Genomic DNA, 13,328 nt, shown 5'->3' with positions numbered 1-13,328 from the left:
CTTGTTAATTTACTCTTAATATCGGGTTACTTTCTGTTGAAACATGGTTCTTTCTAGACTTCTGTTAAACTGAAATAAATACTTATTCTTCTGTTGTTTCGATACTTCACATTAGTTTGAGGAGATACTACAAATTTGGGTATTGATCAAATACCAAGTATATTTACAGGGTTGGTCATACCAGTGGTATGTGTTGGACCAAAAATACAAAAAACAAATCTGTCTGGAGCCACAACAAACAAAAGCCTTATATAAGTGTCTATATTAGCTATATTAGCCTACTATCAAAATGACGTAAATCTTTGCTGACAGAAATGTTGAAATTTTAATATTTATTCTACACAATAGAAAACATTAGTAAAATGGAGGCTTTTCAGAAGGTGAGATAACTCCTGGAAATTATTGGCTGAGAATGGCCAAAGGTATAGATGTGTGTGTCCAAGTTAAAGGAAACGTTAGGCTGTCTTCTTCTAATTGATTTATTGCAATCTTTGCAAGCTGGCTAACGTTTGATGTGGTCTATAACTGCACACAAACAACTATGAGAAATGCAGCCAATATTACATACAGATAATGTGTCACGAGACATGCAAATATACATTAAATACACAGAGGACATAAGTAAAGGAAATGAGCTCAATGGGGGCATAATGATGCAAAATGTACATACAGCTAGCCTAAATAGCATGTTAGCATCGATTAGCTTGCAGTCATGCACTGACCAAATATACCTGATTAGCACTCCACTCAAGTCAATAACATCAACAAAGCTCACCTTTGTGCATTCACGCACAGCATAAAAAGTTTGGTGGACAAAATGAGACAGAGAAGGAGTGGCATAAATCATGTCTTTCTGTGGCAGCGTCAGAGAAAGTTGTACATGTAAACACACTACATTGAGTTCAAGGACTTCAAAAATTAGTAGTACAAAATGGCGTGAAGCATGTTTAATACAAACAGTGGGATTTCTAACAATTAAGAAGGTTTGTGTCATGTTTGTCCTCCTATAAAACCATATTAAAACAAAAAATAATTTTTTCCCTCATATTTTTCCATTTTCACACATTTTTGAAAAAGCTTCAGGGAGCTACAAAGGCGGCGCTAAAGAGCTGCATACGGCTCTAGAGCCGCAGATTGCCGACCCAATAGTGACACTGATACTTCTCATTTTCAGTATCTTTTAATGATTACATTTTTAAACACAATTTTAATCAGGAAAAAAAACACAGAATGGCGGTGCAACAATATCAAATAAATATTTAAACTATTTCCTTAATAATTTTTATTACATAGAACATTTATAATAAAGTCAATACTGCAACAAACTACTATTCGCTTTTAAATCCTTAGTTTGTAAACAATTACAATAATGCCAAAAATGGTTTTGTGATAATATAAAAATATTAATCTAACATGTACTGATATTATACTTGGAATAGTTAGTTGTTGGTTTTTTTACAGAAAAAACAACGGTCATTTCTTTCCCAGTCATTACTATACATTGAAAAACTGGACCAATGTTATTTGTGGCGCACAATTCTGGCAACTGAGCTGCAACTTTTTTAATGTCAAATCTACATTCCCTATTTTTACACTGCATTACTCTAATGCAGGGATCGGCAACCCAAAATGTTGAAATAGCCATATTGGACCAAAAATACAAAAAATAAATCCTTCTGGAGCTGCAAAAAAATTAAAAGCCTCATATAAGTGTTATAATGAAGGCAACGCATGATGTAAGTGTCTATATTAGCTATTAACTATCAAAATGATTATTTTTCGCAGGCTGACACAAATCTTTGTTGATAGAAATCTTGAAATGTAATATATATTCTACCAATTTTTGTAACATATGAAAACATTAGTAAAATGCAGGCTTCTCAGAGGGTGAGATAACTCCTGAAAATGACTGGAAACGTCAGGCTGTTTTCTTCTAGTGGATTTATTACAATCTTTGGCAAGCTGGGTAAAGTTTGCTGTGGTTTGGAACAGCTTGGCACAGAAACAACTATCAGACATGCAGCCAATATTACATACAAATAATGTGTCATGAGACATGCAAATATAAATGAAATACACCGAGGACATAAATTAAATGAGCTCAAATAAACCTACAAACGAGTCATAAAGATGCAATATGTACATACAGCTAGCCTAAATGTAGCATGTTAGCATCGATTAGCTTGCACTCATGCACTGGTTAGCACTCCAACAAGTCAATAACATCAACAAAGCTCACCTTTGTGCATTCCCACACAGTGGTTGGACAAAATGAGACAAAGAAGGAGTGGCATAAAACAAGTCTTTCTGTGGCAGCGTCGGAGAAAGTTGTACATGTAAACAAATTACGGTGCGTTCAAGGGCCGCCGAAATTAGTAGGACAAAACGGCGCTCGCCAAATCCACTCATCAGTGAAGCGTTTTTAATATAAACAGTGGGATTTCTAACAATTAGGAAGGTTCGTGTCATGTTTGCTCTCTCACAGAAACAATATTAAAACAAAAATTGTATTTTTTTCACCATCTTTTCCCATTTTCATACATTTTTGAAAAAGCTCCAGGGAGCCACTAGGGCGGCGCTAAAGACCCGCGGGTTGCCGACCCCCGCTCTAATGGAAAACATGGTACTACAGGGTCATTTTATGGTAAATTTCTGGCGACTGAGCTGCCAGGTTCCTACAGTAAATTCTACTATGTTTATTACAATGTAGCCTTGCGGATAATGCCATCAATGATCGTGCAGCTTGATAGCGGTTGGTATGAATATGTATTATCTACTTTGGTTATAGAACATGTCCATTCATTGTTCTTTTATTAAAACAAAGTAAATATTATTATTCCATGTAATTTCTGTCTCTATGCGGTCACATTTACAATCCATCCTCCGTACTGTAAATGGCGTGATTTAGACGACATGTGTTTATAACGTGGAGGCGAGCTTGCTGTGGGTGTGGACTTTCCATGATGAAGGTTGGCAGATTCGGAAGGTATTAACGGGCGAGGAGCGATCACAGTACAGTACGTTATGTTGCGTGGGTTCAATCTGATTGCAGTGACCTTACAATCAACAACCTTCATTCGGCCCTTAATTGTCCCACCACACACACACACACACACACACACCCACACACACCCACACACACACTGAAGTGCTTTGAAAGAGCGAGACAATGAAAAGCTGGGCTCATATTCTTTTTGTGCAGCCAGGCAGCAGGATGTGGACTCAGTGTTTTTGTTTAGGCAGACATTTTTAGAAGGCCGGAGAGACAAAACAATGCAAGCGACGTCATCGGAGCACAGGGCTGACCCTCTCACAGAGAGGCAGAACAATGGAGGGACACACACGTACAATCACACACAGAGTCGGGGAAGTGGGCAAGAATAACAAACTGCGGTGCAAGAGGAGAATGAGTCATCGAACCAGTTAGGAAGCATGACTTCATTCACTGGCTCCAATTAGCATAAAGTTTGCAGGACTCTAAGACTAGTACACAAACAAATGGTAACACACAAACACACACACACACACACACACACACACACACACACATACATTTCCTGCTCGGCCCTTGCCCGGCCACCTTGTGTAGTACTTTCTATATTTACACCACTAACACTAGCAGGAAAGCCAAACTGGGAAAACAATGGCAGGAAGTCTAATGGCTGCGTGGACAAACACGTTACTTACTGGGATCAACTTCGAGTCAGACTAATGATTGGGGAAACCTTTTCACATTTTTGATGCCTCGTCGTTGTCATCTTGGAGATGGCAACATGAGTTTAAAAGTTAGCACATTCTCTGACGAGGTAGCCAGCAGACACAAGACATTAAAGTTCAGTTCTGTCATGTCTGTGTGATCATGTTTTGTTTAAGTTATGTTCTGCTTGGTTTTGGACTCTTTTTAGTTCCTGCTTTTCACTCCCTTGTCTTGTTTCCATGGTTATCCATTAGTTTCACCTGTTCCACGCTTGGACTCATTGTGCACTCTTGTTTGTGACCATAGCAACCCATTAGTTTTCACCTGCCCTCACGACTCACGCACCTGTCTTTAATCATGTCACTATTATTTAAACCCATTGTTGCCAGGAAGTCTCCCTGGTGACATCACACCCCTGACACTCTGCTTCATGCCATGTTTACGTTTCATGCCCAGTTCACGCTGCTTGCTTCATAGTCCATGCCAAGTAAGTTTTTGTTTATTAATGCCACAGTTAGTGTTTTTGTTTCATTGTTCATAGTTTCTGCCTTTGTGCAAGTTTTGTGTTTATAGCCAAGTTTTGTACCTCCACTGTGAGCGCCTTTTGTTTTTTCCTTTTTATTGTCATTATATTAAATCATGTACTCCCCTTCACGCCACGTATGGTCCAAATCATTTGCACCACGGGAGAACAAATCACGCCATAGTCCTAGTCTTGACAAGTTCAGTTTAAGTTTATTTGGAACATGCATACGTTTCAATGTAATTCATCACATATTTCCAGTTGTTTCATTACAGCACGTCCGAAAAGGAGTAGGAAGAAGCAGAGCTTATTTATCAATCCTACCCCTTTTCATACCATCGCAATTGTATCCAATTTCCTTGTTCTCTGTGACAGAACAGTGAACAAATAAATAATAAACAAATAATATACCATAGTAAGTAAACAAATATTAAATACATAAATAATCTTTGTTTCAATAGAATAACAAAAATACATTTTAAAAAAAGTGTTCAAGATATTCATCATAATTCTTGTTCTGTGTACTTTGTGAACATTTGTAGTTTGAACAGTTTCTTAAACTGAATCATATTGGTTCTTTGTGTGATTTATTTGGTTCATCCATTCCATAATTAAATTCGACATGCAGATATGCAAAAGGTGTTAATTGTTGTACGTGCATACAAATGTTTTAAATTAGATTTTCCTCTAAGGTTATATTTCTCCTCTTTTGTTGAGAAGAATTGTTGTACATTCCTGGGTAGCAAGTTATAGTTTGCTTTGTGCATAATTTTAGCTGTTTGCAAATGCACCAAATCGTTGAATTTCAATAATTGTGATTTAATAAATAAAGGGTTTGTATGTTCCCTATATCCAACATTAGGTATTATTCTAATTGATCTTTTTTGTAACACAGTTAGTGAATGAAGCGCACATTTGTGGTTGTTTCCCCATATTTCTTCAGGACCTTGTTGAATTAGGTCCTGACGTTGAGCAACTCAAACATAACATTGAAACAACATGCTTTTTGACGATGTTTAATCAATGTTGGGTTCTGAGGTTGATTTGACCATTGAAATGTGGTCATTTTCCAACCGATATTCTACAACACAAATACAACGTTGAAACAACATGCTTTTTGACGTTTATTCAATGTCAGTTTGTGACGTTGATTTGACCATTGAAATTTGGTCATTTCCCAACCAACAACGTGGATCCAACGTCAGACATTAACGTTGTCTCAATTAGAATAGAATAGAATAGAATAGAATAGAGTAGAATAGAATAGAATAGAAAGTACTTTATTGATCCCTGGGGGAAATTCAGCACCACAGTTCGCTCACAATAAACAATAAACACTTAGGTATTTTTTTACATGTGAATAATATAAATACAGTCTATTATACAGCATTATTCACATGTGAATAATATAAATACAGTCTATTATACAGCATTATTCACATGTGAATAATATAAATACAATTCAATACCATATAAATACAATTTAAAAATACAACTATTTTGCAAAGTTGTTTCAAAGTCCGTTTTAAAGGACATGTATGTATAATTAATGTTGTTTCAATGTTTTGTGCCTGCTGGGTATTTACAATGTGTTTGGATATGGGAACGCTTTGCTTTATTTGGAACACATTTAAATTGAAAAACGCGACTCATTTTGTGCCAAAAAATAATATTTACACCTTGTCACTATTTTTACGGTCAAACATTGCGGCGAACAGACTTAGTCTGTTTGCCCACGTGTCACTCCACAAAATGGAGTACCCAGACAAAGAATCCCACGCATTGAATAGTCGACAGTGTTTCCCACAAAATGGCTGCAGGGACATCCAGATATAAGACATCCTCTTATCATTTGCATACTGGCTATGACGTATGTATTAAAAAAAGAACACACACACACACACACACACACACACACACACACACACACACACACACACACACACACACACACACACACACACACACAAAAAAAGACAAACGTTTGTGGTATTATTAGTTATATAAGTAGTGACGTTTCGATACAACTTTATCATATCCGATACGGTACTGATATTGGAGGCCTTGAGTATTGCCTGATACCAATATTGATCTGATCTCAGCAGAAATCATACATCGACAGTACTTTTCTTAATCGGTAGTGTTGAGTTATAGACAAGGTTTGATCAAGTGAAATTAGTCAAAAAGAGAACAATGGTAGATATGAAGAATGCTAACCTATTTATTTTGAACTTCCCACTCCCAAAGACACTAAATTGGCCCTAGTGTGTGAATGTGAGTGTGAATGTTGTCTATCTGTGTTGGCCCTGTGATGAGATGGCTACTTGTCCAGGGTCTACCCTGCCTTCCACCCGAATGCAGCTGGGATAGGCTCCAGCACCCCCCCCCCCGTGAGGGACAAGCCGTAGTAAATGGATGGATGGACTGATGAATGTCTAAAATGGACTCAAGGCTGGGCTTCACGGTGGAAGAGGGGTTAGTGCATCTGCCTCACAATACGAAGGTCCTGAGTAGTCTTGGGTTCAATCCCGGGCTCGGGATCTTTCTGTGTGGAGTTTGCATGTCCTCCCCGTGACTGCGTGGGTTCCCTCCGGGTACTCCGGCTTCCTCCCACCTCCAAAGACATGCACCTGGGGATAAGTTGATTGGCAACACTAAATTGGCCCTAGTGTGTGGATGTGAGTGTGAATGTTGTCTGTCTATCTGTGTTGGCCCTGCGATGAAGTGGCGACTTGTCCAGGGTGTACCCCGCCTTCCGCCCGATTGTAGCTGAGATAGGCTCCAGCGCCCCCCGCGACCCCAAAGGGAATAAGCGGTAGAAAATGGATGGATGGATGGACTCAAGGCTGTCTTTAAGTTTAAATGGAATGGTATTTGTTTTAGTCACTATAATTCATGATGTTAAGTTTATGCCCCAGTAAATTGAATGATGCGGCCCCATTTGTTACTGGACACTTTCTAACACGCTTCTTCTGCCTTGGAGACTTTGTATGTGTAAGTAATATGCAACTATAGTTATTTGATACTTGTTTGTATTGACAAATACGCTCTTTTAGACTGCACTATTGTCCAATTAAGGACATTTATTACGAGTGTCGAGCTTGCGTGCTATTGTGTGCTTAGCCGTTGTGTAGCTGCTAGCCTACCATATTTACCTTTTGTAAATGACTTGACTAAAATACAAGAAAAGATCAACCTTGCATGCTCATTGTACAAACCCTGTTTCCATATGAGTTGGGAAATTGTGTTACATATAAACATAAACGTAATACAATGATTTGCAAATCCTTTTCAACCCATATTCAATTGAATGCACTACAAAGACAAGATATTTAATGATCAAACTCATAAACTTTTTTTTTTTTTTTGCAAATAATAATTAATTTAGAATTTCATGGCTGCAACACGTGCCAACGTAGTTGGGAAAGGGCATGTTCACCAGTGTGTTACATCACCTTTTCTTTTAACAACACTCAATAAACGATTGGGAACTGAGGAAAGTAATTGTTAAATCTTTGAAAGTGGAATTCTTGCCCATTCTTGTTTTATGTAGAGCTTCAGTCGTTCAACAGTCCGGGGTCTCCGCTGTCGTATTTTACGCTTCATAATGCGTCACACATTTTCGATGGGAGACAGAACTGGACTGCAGGCGGTCCAGGAAAGTACCCGCACTCTTTTTTTACGAAGCCACGCTGTTGTAACACGTGCTGAATGTGGCTTGGCATTGTCTTGCTGAAATAAGCAGGAGCGTCCATGAAAAAGACGGCGCTTAGATGGCAGCATATGTTGTTCCAAAACCTGTATGTACCTTTCAGCATTAATGGTGCCTTCATAGATGTGTAAGTTAACCATGCCTTGGGCACTAATGCACCCCCATACCATCACACATGCTGGCTTTTGAACTTTGCGTCGATAACAGTCTGGATGGTTCGCTTCCCTTTTGGTTCGGATGACACGATGTCGAATAATTTCAAAAACAATTTGAAATGTGGACTCGTCAGACCACAGAACACTTTTCCACTTTGCATGAGTTCAACTTAGATGATCTCGAGCCCAGAGAAGCCGGCGGCGTTTCTGGATGTTGTTGATAAATGGCTTTCGCTTTGCATAGTAGAGCTTTAATTTGCACTTACAGATGTAGCGACCAACTGTATTTAGTGACAGTGGTTTTCTGAAGTGTTCCTGAGCCCATGTGGTGATATCCTTTAGAGATTGATGTCGGTTTTTTAAACAGTGCCGTCTGAGGGATCGAAGGTCACGGTCATTCAATGTTGGTTTCTGGCCATGCCGCTTACGTGGAGGGATTTCTCCAGATTCTGTGAACCTTTTGATGATATTAGGGACCGTAGATGTTGAAATCCCTAAATTTCCTGCAATTGCACTTTGAGAAAAGTTGTTCTTAAACTGTTTGACTATTTGTTCACACAGTTGTGGACAAAGGGGTGTACCTCGTCCCATCCTTTCTTGTGAATGACTGAGCATTTTTTGGGAAGCTGTTTTTATACCCAATCATGGCACCCACCTGTTCCCAATTAGCCTGCACACCTGTGGGATGTTCCAAATAAATGTTTGATGAGCATTCCTCAACTTTATCAGTATTTGTTGCCACCTTTCCCAACTTCTTTGTCACGTGTTGCTGGCATCAAATTCTAAAGTTAATGATTATTTGAAAAAAAAAAAAGTTTTATCAGTTTGAACATCAAATATGTTGTCTTTGTAGCATATTCAACTGAATATGGGTTGAAAATGATTTGCAAATCATTGTATTCCGTTTATATATTACACTATATCTAACACAATTTCCCAACTCATATGGAAACGGGGTTTGTAGGACATTGAGCTGCTGACTGCAAAAATCGGGCCAAAATTCTGAACTAAAAAAAAATATTTGAATCCGAAAAAAACAGAATCTCACAAATCAAAATCTATGAATATGAACATAAAACATTTATTCTAAATAATTACTGGAGTGAATCATAGTTGTATCCAACCTGATTAAAATGTGCTTATTTTTATTTTGAATACACTGATGTCGTTTTCAAAATTCAACATCAAAACTAGATTTTTCGATTCAACATATTTTTTCAAGCAATAATTGCATTAAAACTAATGAAAGTGTGAAGGTTTAACCGGCCGTAGAGGTGTTGTCAGTGTTTTCAACAACATCAGATTTGAGTGAACAGAAGGTCAATGTAACATCTGCCCGCAGCAGTCAACTAAACACAAATGCAAACATTTCTTTCTCCTTGTGGGAAAAGGTGGCTAAACAACCACCTGATGGATTGTAGTTAGTCACTCCAACTCCAGATATTAGGAATTAATCTACTGAAATCTTACGTTTATTTTACAAAAACACATTTTACAGAGCATAATGATCATTTTACATGCAGAAAACAATGTGGAATACATATTAATGATGAACGAAATGTATAAAAAATTTTTTTTAACTTTATTGAACACTCCTGTTGGCAAAGACAACGATAATCAGAGAAAGAGGAGGGGAAGGGACAAGTCCCACTACTTCTCAATTATTTTCTGTTACGCCCCCCCTTGGAAGAAAGAAAACATTTCGTCTCGTCCCCCCCACACACACACACACACTCTCCGCCGCGGCTATAAATAGTATAATTTGTCTAAAAAATTGTTATAAGTACACCTCTGCACGGCAGTGTATCCTTATTAACAATAAAGAAGACCAAAAATAAATAAATATAGATCAACTTACAACAAATAATAACTTTATTATTAATTGTTTTTTATTCTGTAACAGAAAACATTTAAAGTGCATCAATTTGCTTGAAATTTAAAAAAAATCTTTATTTAAATTAAAAAAAAAATTTAACCGACTTGAACCATTTGAAACTGAAATCAAATAAAATAAACTCAATAAATAATAATACATTTAAATTGATCAGCAACATTAAGTCAGGAGCACAAAATATAAAAAAACTTTAACCGACAAAACAAAAGTGAATACAAAATTTTATGCTGATGTTTTTTTTTGGTTTTTTTTATCAAGATGAGAAAGTCAGGATTAATGACTACAATGAGTACTTTTGTAGTGCACAACTTTTCCAGGCGGGGTTTGAAGCATGATACTAAAAAAGCATCCCCCCCACCCCCCACCCCCCCCACCCGGCGTTGCACCCACTTGGGGGGCCCGCCCCACTATTTGAGAAGAACTGCACTAACACCACATTTGTACTTTGCTATAAGCTCTTTTTTGAGTTCAGAAGTGTTTCTCACCTTCTTTATCAAACTGCTGGCACTGGACGATTGACATTCTTTGTTTGGCCGATTCATTCCGCAAAATGATATGCGATTGCGTATAATGTTCGGTCAGACGGGAACCAAGAAGGTATACAAAATTGGGGGCACATTTTGTTGGAAACCCAATCTTACAAAAAGTGAGTTACCACTGTAAATTCAACAAAAAAAAAAAATTTGAAACAGTCTCTAACAATCTCTAACAATATTTTACCAAATTGTTTTCTATTAATTCAATAATTTATTAAGAATAATAGTTGAATTGAAATACATGACACCCAATTAAATCATTACATGTGTTAAAGGGATTTAAAATAAGCTTCAATGATACAAATAAAAATATTCCGAAAATACACAGAAAGGCAAATATTATTTTTCTAATACTGATACTTCCTAGTTTGTTTTCTACCAAATTAAATAAAAACTTTGTAAGAACATTTGACATCTAGGGCTTTTAGAGAGTGCAGTGCACAACTGCGCACACAACAAGGAGACGAAGCAGAAGAACGAGGAAGATACAGCCGAGGCAACGCCGACGACGAGTAAGATGAAGAAATACGCTTGTAAGTTCCAAGCCGCAGCTGCGATTGGACTTGGATAGCCTCCGGGAAGAAGTAGTGGACTACCAAGTGCTTGGCAGTGAAGATCTTCCTCAGGAAGCAAGGATTGACCGGTTTTGGGCCATGCGAGGGAGAGATGGAAGATTCCAGACTCTAGTGCATTTGATGAAAGCACTTTTGTGCGTGCCACACAGCAATGTATCATCAGAGAGGGTGTTCAGCATGGTTAGAGAAATAGTGACAGAGAATAGAACAAGGATAGACAATTCAACCCTTAACTCAACAATGAGTAGATGAGTGTTATGTGTGTGTATATGTGTAAATAAATGAACACTGAAATTCAAGTATTTCTTTTATATATATATATATATATATAATTAAAAAAAATAAAATAAAATAAAAAAATATATATATATATATACATTTATGAAATACTTGACTTGGTGAATTCTAGCTGTAAATATACTCCTCCCTTCTTAACCACGCCCCCAACCACGCCCCCAACCACAACCACGCCCCCCGCCTCACCCCCAACCTCCCGAAATCGGAGGTCTCAAGGTTGGCAAGTATGATTAAAATGACCAAATACGGTAATATGGTACATATTAGATACTGTTGTGAACGTGTTTGTTACTACATTATATATAGACTTGCAATGTGTATATAAAATGTTTTGATGGAGGGTTTTGAAGTTGTTTTAGAGGGCTCTGAAGGCTACAACCGTGCCTGCCATTCGCCGCATCTTCCGAGCGTTTTTTAAAATCTTTAAAAAAAATCCTAATTAAAAAAAAAAAACACGTGTGTTCTTGTCACTCATAATGATTTCGAACGATAGGCAAAATTCCAAAACAAATGCAGTTCCCCATTAAGTGTGAAGTTTGTATTATTGATAAATGTGCTGCTATGTCCCACTCCTACAAAACCATTGCATTAACACATACCGTGTACGCAAAGATAGCAGACTTATTATTATTAGAGATGTCCGATAATATTGGACTGGAGATATTACCGGCCGATAAATGCTTTAAAATGTAATATCGGAAATTATCGGTATGGGTTGCAAAAAGTAATTTATTTTTTTAATTTTTTTTTGTCCTGTCCAGCTTCTCAGGCAAATCATATAGTTGATGTAGATGCCGATATCGGCTGTTCAGATTGAGCCCAGTTTATAATTTCCTGTTATATAGTATGCCAGGCAGTGTTGCACTAAAGGAGGACTATGTTATTGTTTACTTTATTACTCTAGTATACTCTGTACTGAAGCTGTGTGCCTTCATTGTTTTTGTAACTGTTGTTTTGAGGCATATTTAAAAAAAATAAAAAATAATGCACTTTGTGAAAGTCAAAGTATAGTACTTCCCATAGTTGTAGTGGGTTATCTCAGGGAGAGCATGTCCCAAATTCCAAGCTGCTGTTTTGAGGCATGTTAAAAAAAAATAATGCACTTTGTGACTTCAATTACAAATATGGCAGTGCCATGTTGGCACTTTTTTCCATAACTTGAGTTGATTTATTTTGGAAAACCTTGTTACATTGTTTAATGCATCCAGCGGGGCATCACAACAAAATTAGGCATAATAATGGGTTAATTCCACGACTGTATGTATCTGTATCGGTTGATATCGGAATCGGTAATTAAGAGATGGACAATATCGGAATATCGGATATTGGCAAAAAAGCCATTATCGGACATCTCTAATTATTATTCAAGTTGATTTTCGTGTGTGTGCGTGCGCATGCTTGTGTGTGGGTGTGTGTGTGTGTGTGTGTGTGTGTGTGTGTGTGGGGGGGGGTCACATGGCTGCAATGCTGCAGTGTTTACTAACAAGAGGAGGAGGGCATATTATCTAATCTACTCTGTGCTCTATTGCCTGGCAGCTTGGTGTGTGTAAAAGCAGATATCTCTGTGAAGGAAACCCTTGACCAGCACGCTGCTTATCACTGGGTAAGGTCATTCTATACACTATATATACTTGTATACATACATATGTAAATGTATATATATATATACTGCATATATTCTATGCAGGAAAGTTGGTGTCACATTGCAAAGGGTGTGTCAGTCTTTCTTAGATAGTTTTGTGACAATATCCAAAATGGTGCAGCTGTTTAGTGATTATTAAGGTTGTTGATCACATTGATTATAAACTAGATTTAATGTAAATTGAAGTGATTGAGTGTAAAAAGAAGAAGAAGCAACGCCTACACACTCAGCATCAAGGCCCATATTTTACACCCGGCAAAACATGTAAGTTCCGTCACTGTGGACCCGATGCAAGTT

At 37.6% G+C, this 13,328-nt stretch overlaps 1 protein-coding gene across 1 annotated transcript in view; it reads left to right on the top strand.

Moving 5' to 3' along the window:
* Positions 1-13,328, top strand: part of rasgrp3 (RAS guanyl releasing protein 3 (calcium and DAG-regulated)) — a 77,696-nt gene that overhangs the window by 7,283 nt on the left and 57,085 nt on the right. Inside the window, exon 2 of the mRNA XM_061964615.2 lies at positions 12,926-12,992. The gene's annotated coding sequence lies outside the window, so the exon portion shown is untranslated. The remainder of the gene's footprint in view (positions 1-12,925; positions 12,993-13,328) is intronic.

Source organism: Nerophis lumbriciformis, linkage group LG02 (assembly GCF_033978685.3).
Source record: "Nerophis lumbriciformis linkage group LG02, RoL_Nlum_v2.1, whole genome shotgun sequence".
NCBI lineage: Eukaryota > Metazoa > Chordata > Actinopteri > Syngnathiformes > Syngnathidae > Nerophis > Nerophis lumbriciformis.
The sequence above is the reverse complement of the archived record's forward strand: the minus strand, read 5'-3'. Positions and strand labels throughout refer to the sequence as shown.